This window comes from Dreissena polymorpha, chromosome 7 (assembly GCF_020536995.1).
Source record: "Dreissena polymorpha isolate Duluth1 chromosome 7, UMN_Dpol_1.0, whole genome shotgun sequence".
NCBI lineage: Eukaryota > Metazoa > Mollusca > Bivalvia > Myida > Dreissenidae > Dreissena > Dreissena polymorpha.
In genome coordinates this window covers 3,430,997-3,452,915 of record NC_068361.1, presented here as the reverse complement: position 1 = coordinate 3,452,915, position 21,919 = coordinate 3,430,997, and the positions used below count along the sequence as shown (strand labels likewise).

Genomic DNA, 21,919 nt, shown 5'->3' with positions numbered 1-21,919 from the left:
CAAAACACGTGGTACTGTCCCCCCTACACTAGCTGAAACGGACATGAATTCCGTTCGGACGGTTACCAAGGTTTTGAGCTTAAAATGAGCTCATCCAAAATGACTAACCATTTCGATAGAAGATTCGTTAAATAAACACAATTTAGTATTTTGCATTGCATCGATACGTGAATCCAAAAATTTACACACCAGTCACACATTTAAAACTGCACATGATTTCGCTGATAAAAATGCAACAAAGCAGATAACAATTTGGGCGTGCAGACGTTGCTATATGTCTAGAGTGTCGTCTGTCATTTAATTAAAGTTATATAATTAAGCGTCAACAGTATTATTTACTGTCAGTTTTGTCGACAGAGCAAACATACTTTCGCCTGGTTGAAATTAATTCATTACACCGTGCGATAGTCTAATTTATTACCGAAAAATCATTCTTATCCCTGATTCTTTGAGATGTAACGTAACAACCAAATATCTGAACAAGATCATCACTCATTATCACATTGAATGCTGAAACATACATGTCTAAAGGCTTGACAGTGTGCACGATGGTGCACATATATTTTGTTTAATTGGTCTTTTTAAATTAAGTGAGATATTTATATCCAATTGAAAGTCCGGGGCAATACTGTCAAAATGCCCTTTAACAACTCTTGTGACATGCGGCTGTAGTCTATTTTCTCTGTATTTTTTTTACAGCGAAACACATGTAATCATCATAGATGTATAGCTTAGTATTCATTTTATACTATATAAATATCTTATGTGGTCTTATTTATACAAAATTACCTGGATATTTATGAAAAAACACCATCTTCCTTTAAAGAGAGAAGGCATTTGTTCACCATTAACATTTATATAGTCAGTAAATTGTAAGCAACAAACATAAAAATTCAGTCCCCCAGTCATCGAGTTTTTAAAGAGTTCATCTTTGCTTAAGTAATAATGCATCAATTTTTTTATTCTAACAAAAAAGAGTAGTCATTTATGCCTAAACAGTTCTGCTTTCCGAAAGCAAGGACGTCAAACACAAGCTTTAAAACATTAAATTTTATAGTTTTAATTATTAAACAAGAAGGCCATGATGGCCCGATATCGCTCCACTGCTGAAAAAAAAGGCTGAAAGAAATATTCTCGGCATATGCAAATACTTAAATATAGGCCCTATTTAAGCAGACGTACACTTTTGTGACCCCGTGGGCTGGGTCAAATTTAACCCGAAGGGGCATAATTTGAGCAAACTTTGTAGAAGACTACTATATCTCACTACATACAAAATGTGGTAGCCCTAGGTCCTAGCGTTAAGGACAAGAATATTTTAAAAGTTTTCACAATATAAGCAAGATATAAGCGTATATAATGTTCAATTTTGTGACCCGGTCAGGGTCAAATTTGACCCTAAGGGCATAATGTGAACAAACTTGGTAGAGGACTATAAGTTGTTACTGCACACCAAATTTGGTAGCCATAGTCCGAATGGTTTTCAACAAGAAGATTTTTCACAAGATAGACGCTTTATAAGCGTTTATTAAATTTTTTGACCCCCGGGGCAGGGTCAAAGTTGAACCCAGGTGCATAATTTAAACCAACTTGGTAAAGAACTATAAGATGTCACTACATACCAAATTTGGTAGCCCTAGGCCCAATGGTTATGGAAAAAACGATTTTTAAAGTTTTCACAAAATAAGCCCTTTATAAGCATATATTCAAGTTTGTGACCCCCGGGGCAGTTTTAAATTTGACCAGAGGGGCATATTTTGAAAAAACTAAGAAGAGAACTAATACATGTCACTACATACCAAATTTGGTAGCCCTATGCCATACAGTTATGGACAAGAAGATTTTTAAAGTTTTCACAAAATAGGCCTTATATAAGCATATGTTCAATTTTGTGACCCTCGGTGCAGGGTCAAACTTGACCCAAGGGGCATAATTAGAACAAACTTGGTAGAAGACTATAAGATGCCACTACATACCAAATTTGGTAGCCCTTGGCCCAATGGTTATGGAGGCAAAGATTTGTAAATTTTCACAAAATAGACCCTATATAAACATATGTTCAATTTTGTGATCCCCGGGGCAGGGTCAAATTTGACCCCAGGGACATAATTTGAACAAATTAAGTAGAGGACTATTAGATGTCTCTACATATCAAATTTGATAGCCCTAGGCCTAATGGTTATCGACAGTAAGATTTTGAAAGTTTCACAAAATAGGCCTTATATAAGCAAATTTGTTATTTTGTAACCCCCGGGGCAGAGTCAAATTTGACCCCAGGGGCATACTTTGAACAAATTTGAAAGAAGTTCACCCCAGGAACATTCCTGAGAAATTTCACCAGAAAAGGACCAGTAGTTTAGGAGAATATGTTTAGAGGAAAAGTGAATGCACGGACGGACGCACGCACGCACGACGGACACAGGACCATGACAAAAGCCCCGCTGGCCTTTGGCCAGTGGAGCTAAAAAGATATTCGGCGTATATCCTGGTTTTGTAATATAGTACGAAAAATAACGTTTTTATTTGATTCTGTATTAGAAACGAAGAAGAAACCTTTTCTTTTCAAAGTAAAAGTTTTATAATTATGATAAATTGCCAGGACATAATTATGGGCCTTTGTTTTTGACATCTGATATCTTGTGAAGCTAAAAATGGTGCCCTAATACGAATGATACACGACATGTAGTAAAACAAAACAAAATTACTTTGTGTTTGCGAGATAGAGAACATTATAAAAAACAATGAAAATTTTATTTGCATATTAAATACAACACACTTTGACAACAAAAAGTATTGTTTGTATAATCAATATGAACATAATCTAAGTTGCTGCCAATATGGGATCCCTACCAGGATTTGAACCTGGATTTCCTCTCCATATAGAAAGGTTTGTTTGCTGACACTATAAGGATGTTCTAATTAACAGCAACAATATTTGTTACAATTATTTCTGTCAACTATTTAATTATTTAATTAAGTCTTGACACAAAATGTGTAAATACAAGTTTGAAGCTTTTTAAAAACAATTTATTCTCCAATTTTTTTAGGCAACTGTCACATTGATAATGACATGTATCATAAGGGCTCGCCTTTAAAGCTGCTCTGGATCAGGAACTTATGTTTTTTCACCAGCTGTGAACCTGAAATCAGAAAAAGATTATTTAAAACCTCTGTTTTTGTTATAGAAACTATTAAATTCTTTTTTATTTCAGTAGATTATTGATCCCTATAAAATTCTGGACACATAACCCAACAACTCGTTGAAAATGTGTTTGCTTATTTACATATGTGAGTAAATGTGTTGGTACATGTGACAGTGAGGCGGTAAGAAAATGCAACAACTAAATCGAAGCAAATAACTGTTTATGGATGAGATCTACAATTGTATGTTTTTTATACTAGCAATTAAGTAGCAAAGTAATGAGACTAACTAAATATGTCATTTTGGGCTGCACAAACTATTAAAATCTTTATAATGTTTAATGAACTTTATATACAAACAGGGCCGAGTGGCAACAGTCTACAAGATAAAACGTTTAATTACTTGTACGGTAAGAAATAACAGTTTTTAATTGATGTAACATGCATCAAAATCCCAAATAGTTTAAACAAAAAACACAGAAATAATAATTGACTAGATAGTATAATGACATAAACAGACAGTAAAATAGAGTTTTGGAATAGTCATGTTCATCAGATCAAGTACAAATTGGGACAATCATAGCTCTACACAGATTCCAACTAGTATTTCAATCTAAAAGTAACAGATAAAGAAAAAAAATGTACACAGAACATGTGCTTGGACAGTTATGGGATTATTTCATCAAAATTTCTTCAAGAAAGTATAACGTACTGAAAAGTTTAGCTTTAAAAAAAAAACCTTAACAATAATGTTACAGATATTCACATGAAAACACGTTACTGAACTCAACATAAAACACTTAAATTTTTTTCAATCACTTAACATTTAGTGGGTCTCACTAAACACTGCAAAGACACACACAGTCTAGCAAAGGCTACAAAGACAAGTAAGTCAGATCAAAACACAAATACGTTAAACAGTGTATCCTTTATTCAATAAATTTAAGACTATTAGGGGAATATATTTAGGAAGAACAAAGATTTTAACATAAATAACTGTTTTTATTTGGTCTACAGTAGTTTTGATATAATTCCAGGCAAGTTATAACAAAGGCAATCCAAGAGTTACAGTGGGTTTATTAGACTTTGCAGCATATGTTTGACTTTGTGTACCTTTACTACACTGTGTGTGTTTTGTAGTGTTTAGTGTGACCGTTTCGGCATGTAAACAATAGCTTCTTTTAGTTTAAGACATGTGATTAATGCTATAATGCTTCTTAAACTAAGGAGAGACGTTTCGGTGTAATGTTTAGGAAATGTTTTTAATCATGACAGTTTTTAATTTATTGTAATTTAGATGAACATGTTCTTTACAATATATTCATATTTCTGTTCAAATGATATGCATCAATTGTTCACCGTGATTTTTGCATTATTAGCCAATGTACGATTCGGATTTATTCATTTGGGACCTACTGGCGGGAATTTTTATATGAATTTAACTGGTCATGATAAAAGGTATAATAAGGTCAAAAGTGACGTAAAACAGCTATGCCGAAAAAAAGAAAAAAAAGAAAGGACGTCTTCCTTAACCCTTTACCACTTAGATGCGTATTTTGACGCATTTGTAGTCACTTAGAAAGTTAAATTTTATTAAAGACTTTTCTTACTATATTCAAGTTTTATAGGCTTCATTTCCAACCCTTAAATACTGATGAGAAGTAAACAGCATAAAACCTGAACAGACTGCGAGTTTCTTGCAGGCTGTTCTGGTTTTATGCTGGTTGCAAAATCCATTTTCACTTTGCTTCTTATGGGGGAAAGAGTTAACTGGGCTCAATCCACTGACCCTTGGAGTTAAAGTCAAGCGCTTAAACCAAGGGGGCCATCAGTGCTCCCATAGTCAGTGGTTTATTGAATACTTTATATAAGCATTAATTGAAATATCACACAATCAAACTATAACAAAAGAACTCTCCAAATTATTTGTGTCATTAAATGCTATATTGATAAATGTAAACATCGGATCTGAAAAGCTCCAATAAAAAACAAGAATAAAATTAAATAAAATACAAAAGTAACCCTCAATTTGGCTAGAACCATTGACCCCTGGTCTACCGCTTAGACCACTCGGCCTTCCATGCGTATACAATGAGTGATGTATTTTATACTTTATGTAAGCAATCCTCGTAGTGTCACAAAATATAACGAAAAAAGTCAATTTAAAAGGTGCCTTTTCATAGATTTTAGCATGTATTAAAATGTGTTTTTAAATGCATTATATTGATAAATGGATCTTTAAAAAATCCAGTTAAAAATCAAGAATAGAATTAAAATAAGGAAAAAAGTAGTCCTCATCAGGGCTCGAACCACTGACTTTCAGTGTCCTGGATTAAAAGTCTACCACTAAGACCACTCAAACATCCGTGCTTATTGAATGAAGGATGTATTTTATACTATATATAAGCAATTTTCATAACCTCACAAAATATAACGACAACAACAGAACTTTCCAAATTATTAAATCGTTTCGCGTTGCAACACTTTATAATTTTTAGGCTTTTAAATCGTCAAAAGATGCATATAATGTCTATTTTAGAGCATGGCAAATGTTAAGTATTACTGTTTCTTTGCAAATATCATAACTAAAGGCTAATTTTAATAGGATTAAAATGTTTAATTTTTATGACAAAAGTTCATGCTGTGCAAGATTTTAATTTTAGAACGGTGACATGAACTCACCATTTATCTGATTGGTCAATGTTGTATCTCGTGCGCACGAGATCCGCGAACAATGTTTCATACTTGTTTTTGTAATAGATGAACACACAGCGTTGTTTAAAATGTACTTGAAAATAATTTTATTACTGTTATCCCACTCACCCTTTTTAAGAAATTGATAATTATCATAATTTGATCTTTGAATCATTTAAAATACACTATTTGTACAGAATGTATATGTATGGAATATATGTTATAGTCATGTTGAATTGTAATTGATTATTCAGTTATAGGCACATTGGTTTATCATTGTGAATGGACTTTAATTAATAATATTTTATTTCAGTCATTGCTCAAAAGAGATTAAAGTTTTGGTGTGCTTTTGTAAATATACAAAAGTGACTTTGTGTTAAATGTATATTTATGTATGTCTGTATTTATGTTTATGTTTGTTAATTGTCAATTAAACTGTAACAAATAATGCCTTTCATTGAATTTGTAATGAATTGCTTCGAGTTTGTAAGAATATTCGATATGTTGCTGTACTTTTGTATGTGGCTTAATATGAATATTTTTTGAATTATTACATTTGAACTATTATTGTATTTAAACATGTGTTTGTAATAGTTTAAATGATTGATTATTGACTTTACGTCTCGATTGATTGAACACTCTTTAATATGATAGCTGATTCATATTATTGAACCTCTGTGTAACAAGAACAACTAAAATTTGATTATCATTTAAATGTTTTATTTGTGTTTTAATATGAATTCATTCTAAGGATCGAACAATTAAATGTTTTTTCGTTAAAAGTTGACTTTACCTTAAAGAATTATTAACTTGTTGAAAATATATAGTTATTAGAGTAAGGAAACTATGCCTTACTTTAAGAATTCTACTTAAGAATGAGTTCCTTTAAATAAAAACTTGCGGAATAAAAATAACCAAAATATGCGAATCTGAAATTGTTTTTAAATTTCCCAATTAAACTAAACGTGAAAAGGCCGATTTAAAATTAACTCACTGTCATAGTCCAAGTAATTAGACGTAATATACCGATGTATACATGTATCGACACTATGGCGGCAATTTATATTGACTATATAGTTATTGATAATTTATAGGTGTAGATCTTCTTGAATGCTCTGAGCTTTTATGAGTACAAACGTACAGCTCAGAGTTGTATGATATATAGCTAGGGGTTGTATTATTGCTGGAAACTTTACATTTAAACAAGTTTTTAATTATGTTGTGGGAATTCACAGATCTACACTTATTATTATTAAAAGAATGTTATCTTGAAACAGACGAGCTACAAACAACACTTTTTAATTTTTCTTCTTTACGTCAGGTTTGAAACCGTGTAACAGCCATCTTGTATTCAAAAGTAGTTCCAAGGCAAATCCAATATGACGGCCGCCTTCGTACATCAGAGGGACGGTGTGGTGTAGCCCACTGTCCGAAATGTTCAGATTGCAGAATACGGGCGCCAGAATGGGGTGAGAAATGGTTACACTACACCTACAAAAGGAACGCTAAATAGGATGCACCTGACTGCGACCCTAATTAAAATGACTCATGCGAGAAATAGAGTAATTAGGCTGCATGCACGGGGCCGACCGTAATTAAAAGTCCCGGCCGAAACTAGTTTAACCCGATAAGCAGTCGCCGGCTGGTCAGCGTGCACTAGGTCTCTTCCGGGGGATAACTCTTGTTCGTCCGAAAGGGGCACTTAAAGGGGCATACCCATTCACAGGCAAAAATGTCGCGTATTCCGCTAAGTAGGTTGCACCTGGCTCCGACCGTAATTCAAAGTCCCGGCCGAAACTAGGTCAGCCCGACAGGCAGTCGACGGCTGGTAAGCGTGCACTAGGTCTCTTCCGGGGGATAACTCTTGTTCGTCTGAAAGGGGCCCTTAAAGGGGCATACCCGCTCACTGGGAAATGACGCATACGACAAATAGACTAAATAGGCTGCATGCACGGGGCCGACCGTATTTAAAAGTCCCGGCAGAAACTAGTTCAGCCCGATAGGCAGTCGCCGACTGGTCAGCGTGCACTAGGTTTCATCCGGGGGATAACTCTTGTTCGTCCGAAAGGGGCCCTTAAAGGGGCATACCCACTCACAGGCAAAAAATGTCGCGTAATCCGCTAAATAGGTTGCACCTGGTTCCGACCGTAATTCAAAGTCCCGGCCGAAACTAGGTCAGCCCGACAGGCAGTCGACGGCTGGTAAGCGTGCACTAGGTCTCTTCCGGGGGATAACTCTTGTTCGTCTGAAAGGGGCCCTTAAAGAGGCATACCCGCTCACTGGGAAATGACGCATACGAGAAATAGGCTAAATAAGCTGCATGCACGGGGCCGACCGTAATTAAAAGTCCCGGCCGAAACTAGTTCAGCCCGACAGGCAGTCGCCGGCTGGTCAGCGTGCACTAGGTCTCTTCCGCGGGATAACTCTTGTTCGTCCGACAGGGGCCCTTAAAGGGGCATACCCACTCAAAGGCAAAAATGTCGCGTAAAACGCTTAATAGGTTGCACTGGCTCCGACCGAAATTAAAAGTTCCGGCCGAAACTAGGTCAGCCCGACAGGCAGTCGACGTCTGGTCAGCGTGCACGAGGTCTTTTCCGGTAGATAACTCTTGTTCGTCCGAAAGGGGCCCTTAAAGGGGCATACCCGCTCACTGGGAAATGACGCATACGAGAAATAGGCTAAATAGGCTGCATGCACAAGGCCGACCGTAATTAAACGTCCAGGCCGAAACTAGTTCAGCCCCATAGGCAGTCGCCGGCTGGTCAGCGTGCACTAGGTCTCTTCCGGGGAATAACTATTGTTCGTCCGAAAGGGGCACTTAAAGGGGCATACCCATTCACAGGCAACAATGTCGCGTAATACGTTAAATAGGTTGCACCTAGCTCCGACCGTAATTCAAAGTCCCGGCCGAAACTAGGTCAGCCCGACAGGCAGTTGACGGCTGATCAGCGTGCACTAGGTCTCTTCCGGGAGATAACTATTGTTCGTCCGAAAGGGGCCCTTAAAGGGGCATACCCGCTTACTGGGACATGACGCATACGAGAAATAGGCTAAATAGGCTGCATGCACGGGCCGATCGTAATTAAAAGTCCCGGCCGAAACTAGTTCAGCCCGATAGGCAGTCGCCGGATGGTCAGCGTGCACTAGGTCTCTTCCGGGGGATAACTCTTGTTCGTCCGAAAGGGGTCCTTAAAGGGGCATACCCACTCACAGGCAAACATGTCGCGTAATCCGCTAAATAGGTTGCACCTGGCCCCGACCGTAATTAAAAGTCCCGGCCAAAACTAGGTCAGCCCGAGAGGCAGTCGACGGCTGGTCAGCGTGCACGAGGTCTCTTTCGGGGGATAACTCTTGTTCGTCCGAAAGGGGCCCTTAAAGGGACATACCCACTCACAGGTAAAAATGTCGCGTAATACGCTAAATAGGTTGCACCTGGTTCCGATCCTAATTAAAAGGCTGTCAAATAGACTAAACAGGCTAAATAGGATGTATGTTTTAACCTTTGTACTAAACTTTCTAAAAAGGCGGAAAAGTCTGTTAAATATGATAAATAGGCTAATAGGATGTTAAATAGGCTAAATATTCTAAAAAGGGTGTATATGTCAACGTATGTACTAAACTTGCTAAATAGTCTAAATAGGGTGTTAAATAGGCTAAATAGGATGTATTTTTTAAACTTTGTAAAAAACTTTCTTAATAGGATAAATAGGCTGAAATTGCTGTTAAATATGCTAAATAGGCTTAATAGGATGAATATTTCAGCCTATGTACTAAATAGGCTAAATAGGCTAAATAGCTTACTTCACACACGTCGTTAAAAGTCATTTCACGCAAAATATATTAATGCATATAGGCGTTGATTTGTATTTAAGTGTAGTTGTCCTGCTACTATGGGAGTCTGCCTTGGGACCAATGAATATTGTTTCATAAGATATCTGCACGCATGGATCATTGATTTGATAAGTAAGTAAGTGTACACTAAAGTAATGTTTGTGTGGTGAATACCAGTTCTACATAAGCATATACTTTGCTATTCAGCACAGCAACCTCAATATATATATACATGCCTATATACATACCTAGTTATTTTTAAAATCATGCAGATGTATGTGGATATCCAACAGACGTTTTCAAAATATACGAGGTATACATTGGTTTATTTACGTTGAAATCAAGATACATTTGAAAATCATGCCTACTCTTAACCCTTACCCATATATATTGTAAATTCAAGTGTGTAAGGTCCTTCATCAGCGAGAGTAAATTAACTAATACAACATTTATAAACATGATGTGGACGCAAAAGACATAGACTTAGATACTGAGCTTAAACTTTAACGTATTTTATGAACGCAGTAACAACATACTTTTAATCGGTATCAAATGTTTCAAGTATGTTTTATCATCTTTTAAACGATAATTTTAGCAAATTAAATAATAGTTGATTATCATGGTATGTACGGTACTCAGACGTGTACCTATACTTTGAAAGATTACGTACATGACCTGTGTGACCTTGATATTTAATCTACTAAGCTCTTAATCAAATACATTGGCCTGTCGCCATAGAGACCTAGGATGCAATTAAAATGTGAAAGCAAAATTATTATTAATTATTACGAGATTAAATGAAAATCAAGAAAAACATAATTTTGAAACTTGCCGAGACAGTATTGGACGACACAAAGTATACGTGTATATAAACGAAACCTGAATACTGTCAAGGTATTTTAAGAAATTTTCCCCATAAATCTGCCAGTATGGTACGTAGAAGATCATTTCTAAAAGACGTAGCGATGGTCTTGAATTTGGAAAAATATATGCAATGTACATGATCCCGAAGCTTACAACAAATACCAGAAACACACGCACGAACCCTATCTGATAGATGATCTGAAAACCATGCTTATATGATTTAATGACATAGTCATGCAAAGTGACAAATAGTACCTGTTGGTGCAACACAATTATAATCTCAGAATTAAACATACATGAGCATTACCATCTTTTCTAACATGATAATTTTTGGCCCCATTTTCTCTTCGATGAGGAAGCTGTGGAGAGCGCGTAAGTAAAAAAAGTGCCAATGCGAAACTAAAATGTTATTGTTTGCAAACATAAAGTAAACACGCGAATAAAAATGAATTGTTATCAAACATGTTATGTCACTTTCTTCAAGTTGTTACTGGATTTTTCAATATAAGAATCGTCTATTAATTTAAATGTGTAGTAGAAATTTAATCAACGGCATTTAACAATTAGTTAGTTTTACTTTATATGTAACTTTTGATTAAAATGTGACAAATTTGCACAAATAAATATTGATATGGACTGCATATCAGGACAATGACAATAAACTTTAAAACCAAACACTAACTTTTAACATGATCTTTTAACTGTTACCTTTTAATATGTTCATCTGTATAATTCCTTTTTATTCACCCGAGTATCTACACAGGGCATATGACAGCCAAAACATATAATATATGCATTACGGCCTGTATTATTTACGACCATTTTACACATGAACAATATTGTGGTTGTACGCCTGTGGATTATTTTTATTTCGTTTCCGAATGACTTGTCCGAATTTGAGTACTGTCACCTGCCTCGTGATTTTCACTGTTGTTGTATTTGTATTTTAATCTCATCTTTAGCACTATGTAAAACATTATTATGTATATTACATTACTGCTGAGTTATAATGACCACAGTTACATATTAACAGTTATTTTACGATAAAACTTAACTTGTCCATGAGACGCCAGTTCATTGTCAGCCATGTGTCGCAGTGCTTTATGGTCGGATAAGTCATCTCTTTTAAAATAGCTTTCTTCACGATGTCTTATTTTAGATCAACGGTAATGTTTACATGTTCTAGTATTTATTTGACCCTTTTTGTATTCGTCGTTTAAAGAGACATATCGACTCAGCTCAATCACGAAAACTTAGAGGCAGGTCCTTTTATATTAACATTAACAGTAAAAGCTTTATATTCACTTCTATTTATTCGAAAGAGCTTATTTAACATCATACTTAAAGTACTTACCTGTGACATTTCATTACGACAGTTTGAAGCATTTATTGATGTTCGTATGTTCATAAAATTGGTTGCCATTATCAATTGTAAAAGACTCATGCATTAAACAAGTAAACTTGTAACACTTCAAATAATGAACTGTAGGAAATCTGATGCTCACGTGAAAATACACCAACTGCCTTTATAAGAATATATAAACAGGTACTAATGTAATGATTTTTGAGTTGCATACAGAATTGATTATTTTGTTCAACGTGCGACAATAAAAGTTAATTACTTTTTTAACAGTGTTGTTTGCATTCCTCATATGTTTAAAAGTGCAGCATGGACGGCTGAAAGGTCAGTGTATTACTCATACGTACACAAGCGTTCACAGGAGGAACGTAACAAATGGTAGCAGCGTCGGTGATAGAAGTTGTACCTTGTTTCACAGTGATATGAACTTTACTCTCCGAAAATAGAAACTTACGGATAGAAATAACATTAAACTTGCAAACCTAAGAGCTATATGGAACACACGTTAACAGTAAAATAAAGCGCTGTATGCAACGTTGAACATTAAGAAGTTAAAATATAAGTAACCTACTTAAAGGTAACGTAAAATACAATATTAATAGCATTATTTTAATAAACGGTAAGTGTTACAAATTGTCACCTATAAAGACTATTTAACAAAAATAGATTTACACATAAGCTAGGCGTTTTAAGTACAACATGAATGAACCGCAGCAAGAAGACAGCGACGGCGAAATTTACTTCCGGTATCGACCATGAAGTGCCGGATGTGAAGGGGAAAGATCGGAAATAACAGGTGATGGATCAAGACGATACTTGGCTGCGGAAATGACGGAATTAAATGGCATTGCGGAAGACGAGACGGCGGGTTCCAGCACAAGGGCGACCGACGGGGCTGTCGTAACAAATTTAACAGGTGATGGATCGCTACAGAAGACTGTTGCAGAAAAGTCTGCTATTCTTAAAGATGTTATTAGCGAGCTGAAGATTTTAAAGGAATCCGGTATTAGTCATGCAAGAAGTGCAGAAGACAATTACAACAATAACAAAACGCCAGCGATACACATAGACACACCATCGCCAGAGTATGCAGTGTCAGATGTTTGTGCCAATGTCGCGCAACGCGTGCAACAGATGCAACCTATGTATCATCGCGACGGACGCTACACAGATGAAACAGGCTACGCCGAGTACCAACAGGTTCCAAACAGGGAGCACGCCTGGCATAGACACCGCAGCGCTCGCAACTTTCATCATTACAATGAACGGCTCTATGAAAACGAACCAAGAGCAACAGCCGTGCGTCACAACAAACAAACGACCGTTAAAATAACGCCCTACAACGGTACCGAAGAATGGACCACGTGGATAACGCAATTTGAGACTATAGCGTACAGGTGCGGGTGGAGTGAAGATGAGAAACTCGATCAACTCCTACCTAGTCTTAAAGGTACCGCGGCTCAATTCGTGTTTTCACAATTATCATCGCATACCATCAACTGTTATGCTGACCTTATAGAGGAAATGAATAGCAGGTTCCGGGTGATCGAGACTCCGAGGTCGTTCGCGGCTAAATTTAGCAGAAGAGCACAGCGTCATGGTGAGACAGTAGAGGAATTAACAGCAGACCTGAAAATGCTGTATGATAGGGCACACCGTTGTAGAGATAGACAAACGAGGGAAGAAGATTTGGTTAGGCATTTCCTTGACGGATTGTATGATGAAAAAATCAAGTTTGAAGTCGAGTTCAACAAAGAACCACGTACAGTAGATGAAGCAGTCTACCACGTTGTTAATCTGGTGCAGATCCGAAATGGGAGTAGGAATGATAGAAAAGGGCGAATCAACACACGCCGAGCATACGAAACAAAAACGGACGAGAAGCGATATTCGGAAAACAACAATCGCCGCCGTTTTACTGATAATTACAGTGTCCCGAATACAGATCCTCGTAAGATCCCTGTGATAACAACTAGTGATAACGAAAACAATAGGCAAAGTAGTCCGATTCAGAACGAGCTCTTTCAAGGGTTACTGGCCAGAAATGAGAAGCTTGAAAAGGAAAGAGTAAGGAAACATGCAGTGAACAAAAGTGAAGTTGAATGATATAGCTGTCGTGGAATTGGTCACTACGTGAGTGAGTGTCCAAAACGGACCAATGCAAATCGTGAAATGGATTCAAGCAGTTTAATTGAAACTACCAAGGACCGACCCTTGCGGCCAAAGGGAGGTCCCAATAAAGAAAACAGGCCAGAAAACTGAAGAGATAGCAGATAGTACGGTGCCTACTAAGCACGCTGAACATATCGCAAGAGGTAAAGTGAAGAGAAACTAGGTTGAAGGTGTCTACGTGAGAGGTTACGTGAACGACACGCCTGTTACTTTCACCGCCGATACGGGTGCCTCTCACACAGTAGTTTCCACTAGAGTTTTTAAAAATATTTGCGCAGCGAAAAGGCCTTCGCTAGCTAAGTCCTCGTGTTTGTTTGGGGTCGGTGGGTCGCCAATAAAGGAGGCAGGAAAAGCGAGCCTTACGTTAGAAGTAGGACCGATGAAGATTGAACAAATGGCCATAGTTGCAGAGATCGAAGACTATGCTCTGTTAGGATATGACATTTTGAAAGGTTCAAAAGGTGGTCCGGCGGATATACTTCTTAGCAGCAATAAAATAGTTATTGACGGAGTGGAGAGTCCAATTTTTCAAGTAGGAAAGCACAATAAGACCAGGCGAGTGATGGTAGCTGACGATATCAAAGTACCTGGTTTAACTGAGATGATTATAGATGTTTTTGTGGAGCGATATGAGGAGGACGAAGATGACGAATGTGAGTTTGTAATAGACCCAGATGACAGGTTTTACGATCAGTACCCTTTGCAAATGGCATCAAAATTGGTTGATTTAAATCGAAATCCAACCTGCCAATTAAGAGTGTTGAATCCAAGTGACACAGTAGTGGATTTAAAACAGGACGCAGTTATCGCACTAGCTGAGGGAGTTGAGAGAATACTTAGTGTAGTATCTCCGGCTGAAAATGCAGGCAAACCGCGTGAACGTTCAAATATTCGCCGAATACAGGTTGAACAGCAATCAACGGATAGTAAGACAATAGAGTTTCAAGAAGCCAGTGAGTCTGAAGTGCCAGAACATTTGATACCACTTTACAAAAAAGTCAATAGAAGGCGCTTTGGTTAAACCGGACGGGTTTCCGTTACCAAGGGTACAAGACTGTTTAGACGCAGTGGCCGGATCAACTTTGTTTAGCAGCTTTGACCTCACTAGCGGATACTTTCAGATCCAACTGAAAGCCGAAGACCGACCGAAAAGTGCATTCTGTTGCAAGTATGGTCACTATGAAATGACCAAAATGCCATTCGGTTTAAACAATTCAGCGAGTACCTTTCAACGCATGATGGAATTGGCATTGCAAGGACTACAGTGGGAGACGTGCCTCATTTACATCGATGATATTGTGCTGTTCGGGGTTTCGTTCAGTCAGTACATGGAGAAAGTCTCTCAAGTCCTTCAGCGGATACAAGAAGCCGGAATGAAGCTTAAGCCAGAAAAGTGCAACTTACTGCAAACGGAGGTAGTTTTCTTGGGACATGTAGTCTCCGGTCAAGGTGTTAAACCGGACCCATCTAATGTCCAGAAGATCATTGACTGGCCTAGACCGGAAAATGCAAAGCAGGCAAAACAATTTGTGGCCACTGGTTCCTACTACAGGCGATTCATTAAGAATTTCAGTGCCATAGCAAGACCCTTAACAAACCTTACAAAGAATGGGATCACTTTGGAATGGACGGCAGATTGCGAAGAGGCGTTTCAATGCATCAAAGACAAGTTAATAGGACCAGATATAATGGGATACCCACTGAACTTGGGCGGCACATTTTATCTTGACACTGACGCTTCTGGCATAGGTATTGGAGCCGTACTTTCACAAATGCAAGAAGACCGTGAACGAGTGATTGCATATGGAAGCAGAGCCACAAACAAAGCAGAACGCAACTAGTGCATAACTGAACAAGAACTACTGTCGGTAGTCTACTTTATCCAGTATTTTAGGCACTCAGTATTTTAGGAAATACATATCTGGACGGCGAGTTATAGCCAGAACGGATCACCAAGCATTGGTTTGGTTGTTTCAGATGAAGGAACCTTTGGGGAAGATAGCAAGGTGTTTGGAAATTTTTGCTCAATACGACTTTGCCATCGAATACAGATCCGGAAAGAAACAAAGCCATTGTGATGCGTTATCGAGATGCGCAACTCCTAAAGATTGTACATGCGTGGAGGTCGATATGAGCGAACTACTCAAGTGTGGACCATGCAACAAATGCAAAAGAAAGTCAGAGGTGATGAGTTGGACCCCTAAAGTTAGCCTACAGTTCGCGAACAAAGTAAATGAAAACCAAACAGAAGCCAACAAAGAAATCACAAATCCAGTAGACATGCAAATTGAGCTTAGCGAAGCAACGCATTCAATAAGAACGGCCAAGGGAGACAAACAATCCAGTCAAAAGACCGATGAAAGTAACTGGGTATGGAGTGAGACTTCGGATACATTTGCTATTAAACAGAGTGCAGATGAAGATTTAGCTGTCATAATTAAGGCAAAGCGAGAGGATAAGAAACCGGGAAGAGATGTCATCGACACTTGTTGCTCAGAGTGTAGACATTATTGGCTCATGTGGGATGATATATATCTGAAAAATGATATTATGTACAAGCGGTTCACCAAACAAAATGGAGCTAGTCAATTCGAACAAATTATTATGCCAAAGCAAAGTAGACCGGAAGTTATAAAGCAAATGCATGACACCCTAATCTCTGGACACTTAGGAATTAAGAAAACAAAAGAGAAGATATTACAAAGATATTACTGGTACAACCTGAAACAAGACCTGCAACTGTATATTAAACAATTCAACATATGCGCAGCTGAAAAAACTCTTAACAAAAACCCCAAAGCTCCAATGGGACACCTTCGAAGTGACGGTCCATGGGACACCCTTGCACAGGATTATATGGGGCCATTTCCGAAAACTGAAAGAGAAAATAAGTATATCCTTGTAATAACCGATAAGTTCACCAAGTACGTTGAAGTATTAGCCGTACCAAACCAGAAAGCAGAAGATTGTGCATCACGACTACTCAATGAGTTTATATCTAGATGGGGAGCGCCTTTAAAGATTCATACAGACCAAGGAACCACTTTTGAGAGCAAGATTTTTCAAGAACTCTGCAAACTGCAAACTGCTAGTAAGGAAAACACGAACAAGCCCAAGAAACCCACAGGGTTATGGCCAAACCGAGAGGTTTAACAGAACGCTGCTGAAAATGAACAAAGCGTACCTCAATCAAGAGCAGAGCAGGAAGACTGGGATATGCATTTGGGTTGTTTAGCCGGTGCTGATAGATGTACGCCAAATGAATCAACTCAGTTTTCGCCGAACATGTTATGCTTAGGTCATGAAGTACGCTTACCAGCTGACCTGGTGTTCCCATACAACGACAGCGCCGTGGAAGTTGTCCAGTTCGCAGACTACGTAGAAGGCCTGAAAAATAAGATGATGCATTCGCACGCCATCGCTAGAAAATATCTCAAAAGAAAAGCGGAACTCAGCAATGAGATCTTCGACACCAAAGTAGCCGAATACAGCTACAAAGAAGGCGATTTAGTGTGGTGTTTACATGAAATAAGAAAAGTGGGCGTTACTCCAAAACTTCAAAAGCGGTTTGAAGGTCCTTATGTAGTGATTAATAGAACATCATCGTTTAATTTTGAAATAGCGCTGAATAATAAGGGTTGAATGAAAGTGGTTCACCACAATAAACATAAACCCTACGAAGGCGTTAATCCACCAGTTTGGGCTCGACAATTTTCCAAGAAATTAAGAAGAAAATTTCGCAATTCAGTTATGTTCGCTCAGTAACTGAATTAAACACAGACGTATAAAGCTCTATACGTAATATTAAACATTTAAGAAACGTTGTAAATTGTGAACATTAAACATTTAATTTAACATGTAACATTAAGCGTATTGTTATTAAGAGAATCATTAAAATAGTTCGTTAACATAGTTTGTGTTATTAAGAGTTGTGAGTAAAGCGTTAATCTGGAGGATATTTCGCAATTATTTGCATAAATACGACATTTGAAGGCAACAATTAAATATATTTTGAAAATTAAGCACGAAGCCTAGTGATAGGAAAGTTATTTTACGCGATATGTCACAGATTACGTGGTTAAGTGACACGGACTATTTCGCACAATGGCAACGGCACCAATTTTGTTTTTTGTCAATCATTTAATAAACAAATGTTCTTTTACAGAGTATGTACGCATTGAAGACAGCCAGCTACAGGAAACTGTATAAATGTCGATTCTGTCCAAAAGCTGACCGAAAACACCGTTCCATAGCACATGCACTCAAACACCATTTTCAGCTCGACAAAGTGCCTTTCTACTGCACATTGTGTAATTTCCGGTGCACTGCTACAGTAGACCTCCTGCACCATGTTAAGCAGTACAAGAGGCATGTAGAAGAGGTAGCCAGGAATGGTATCACTGATGAACAAACAGTACTGAGGCAGAGTACAAAAACGGTTGACCCGAACTCACTAGTGGAAGTCATCGACATGGAAACGAGCGCGGACGATCAGGACGAAGAAGAATACACCTCCACGTGTTCGTATCAGCGTCCGATGGTCAACTATGGTCAATCCGATTCGTCTATGTCCAATGTCTGCGTTCTTCCGCCAACGTCTGCATCCATAGCGTTTACTTCAAACATCAACAACGAGGTCACCGCAAGAAACCCGACACCACACTTGATCAGTATCCCTGACCCATGTACGTCTCAAATTACCATCCAGTCAATGCCAGCACTGTCTAGTATTCCAGTTGTAAACCTGACGTCGCCGGTTCCATTAACTGGTGTGTACAACAACGCACTGAAGAAAACTTACACGATACCGGTGTCTAGACAGGTTATTGTGCCACAGCCGTTGAGCTCAGCAAAAGATTGTTTCAAATCTCCAAGTTTAAGACATCTGGGGACGCAAGGGTTTTCCAGCCAATCCCTGTCCAAGCAACAACGTCCTCGGTGTCCGCCTTTCCATGTGTGCCTATCTCCATAAGCAATACCGCCGTTCAGTCAAAACAACAGCAGCTGACTCCAACTTCAAATGAGTTAGAAAACCATCAACATCTTTTTCCGATAGCCACTCCATTGCAAGATGAAAATATCCTTCCTGATCTCCTAGAGTATGATTTAAACGAACCACTGTTCAGCAACAATGAGGAAAATGTAAAGAATACCAACATCGAGCAGAAGAACAAAGATAACAACAACAACAAATGCGAACTCATAGATTTATCAAACGCGATTAAGCAATCAACACTCGAGATCGTTAACGCCATAAACAAAGGAAATAAGGTTTTATGCGAGGAAAATAGGGGGCGACAAATCCAACAACATAAGGAGACAAACAGACTCCTTCAGTCGATCTTTGAAGAACTGAGAAGTCTCAACAGACAAGTTGCGAGGCAGAACCGGAAACACGCATGGACTAGACGGGCGCCGTCATCTCACAGAACCCCATCTTGTAGCCAGGATAAGAGGGTCAAAAGTGTAGTGAAAAAAATATAAACCTTTCAATCACCGCGAATCGTTCATGTCATCGCTGAAAAATATGTAACATTTTAATTAATATTAACGTATGTGAATTTAAACAATAACTAATTACCGGTGACAAAGTGCAAAGACTTGTTTTAAAAGTGTAAACTGTGAAAAAAAGGATTAGTGATAGACAGAATTGATATTTTAATCGGGCATTTTGTGTAATCTTACGTGAAATCAAAGGACTGAGAGAATTTTTGGTGTAACGTTAACGTATGAACGATTTAACTATCATTTGTGTCAGGACAGTCTAATATTACATGTGTATATATTTCATGATATTTATTGCATAGAGTTGTGAAGTTTAATATAAACTCTTGTTTGTGTTCCCAAACTTGTTGTGTAAGTTAAAGCATGTTAAATATATATATTGTTGTTAATAAGATTTTTACTAAGTAAGTCTTTATAATTTAGTACAATGTGATTGGTTACAGGAGTAAACCAAACTCGTTGGAGGGGGGTATTTATATGCGCTGCATATCAGGACAATGACAATAAACTTTAAACCAAACACTAACTTTAAACATGATCTTTTAACTGTTACCTTTTAATCTGCTGTACATCTGTATAATTCCTTTATATTCACCTGAGCATCTACACAGGGCATATGACAGCCAAAACATATAATATATGCATTACGGCCCGTATTATTTACGACCATTTTACACATAATTTATATTCTGGTTGTACGCATGTGGATTATTTTTATTTCGTTTCCGAATAACTTGTCCGAATTTGAGTGCTGTCACCTGCCTCGTGATTTTCACTGTTGTTGTATTTGTATTTTAATCTCATCTTTAGCACTATATAAAACATTATTATGTATATTACATTACTGCTGAGTAATAATGACCACAGTTACATATTAACAGTTATTTGACGATAAAACTTAAATTGTCCATGAGACGCCAGTTCATTGTCAGTCATTTGTCACAGTGCTTTATGGTCGGATGAGTCATCTCTTTTAAAATAGCTTTCTTCACGATGTCTTATTTTAGATCAACGGTAATGTTTACATGTTCTACTATTTGACCCTTTTGTATTCGTCGTTTAAAGAGACATATCGACTCTGATTATGTTCAATTCTTGAAGCCATTTTCTAAAGTGCTAGACGTTGCTTAGTGAGCGTTCTAAATCCGACCAGTTGGTCGCCCCGATTTGGCCATTGTAATGGCGCCCATGACCAACTGGCCCGCTCAATGACCAGTAATGGCCTTACATGACCTTGTTTGGCCAAATTTGTCCATACGCTAGTATAAAAGGACGACCAATTTTTGGCTATGAGCTCAGTTCCATCACGAAAACTTAGAGGCAGGTCCTTTTATAAAATTAACATCAAAAGCTTTATATTCACATATATTTATTTGAAAGAGCTCATTTAACATCATACTAAAAGTACTTACCTGTGACATTTCATTACGACAGTTTGAAGCATTTATTGATGTTCGTATGTACATAAAATTGGTTTCCATTATCAATTGTGAAAGACTCATACATTAAACAAGTAATCTTGTAACACTTCAAATAATGAACTGTAGGAAATCTTATGCTCAGGTGAACATACACGCCTTTAAAAGAATATATAAACAGGTACTAATGTAAGGATTTTTGAGTTGCATACAGAATTGATTATTTTGTTCAACGTGCGACAATAAAAGTTAATTACTTTTCGAACAGTGTTGTTTGCATTCGTCATATGTTTAAAAGTGCAACATGGACGTCTGAAAAGTCAGTGTATTACTCGTACGTACACAAGCGTTCACAGGTGGAACGTAACAATATGTATAGCTTTTTTCTCCAAAGCTCAATGTATTACTTTTACAAACATATACAACGTTTTCGAAGCGCTCCGATGTTGTATTCAAAACTGTTCACACTTTCAACAACACAATGTTCGGCCTGTTAAATAATGACTATTCATGTTGTAATTTGCATTTGACCTTGGGGCATACACATTTGCGTCAAATTCCTTTTCAAGAGGTTATGTTATAAGTCAACATATGCACAACATGTTCACGATGCAAAACAATATATATTTAAGAATTACCTGCAGACGACTGACATATCCTGTTGAACCGCTTGAAGGATTTGCAAAATACTTCTCAGGAATGATCCTTTTAAAATTATTATTCTTGGTGCTGTACTATGCAAACACCTTGTCTTAACACTAATTGTTTTTTTTTTACTGGTAATCGTACAAAAATCTTTCTTAAACCGCATAGATAAAAGGTTTGGTACATTTATGTATTGTGCAAACTTGCGAATTAGGTACTTGTGGGCACCTTTCCGAATACGGGGGGAATTTTTTCTCAACATATCGTATGTCTTTTGTTCGTATATCCT

General features: G+C 37.6%; 1 protein-coding gene across 1 annotated transcript in view; it reads left to right on the top strand.

Moving 5' to 3' along the window:
• LOC127838346 (neurotrypsin-like) overlaps nt 1-21,919 on the top strand; it is a 297,353-nt gene that overhangs the window by 229,768 nt on the left and 45,666 nt on the right. The window lies entirely within an intron of this gene.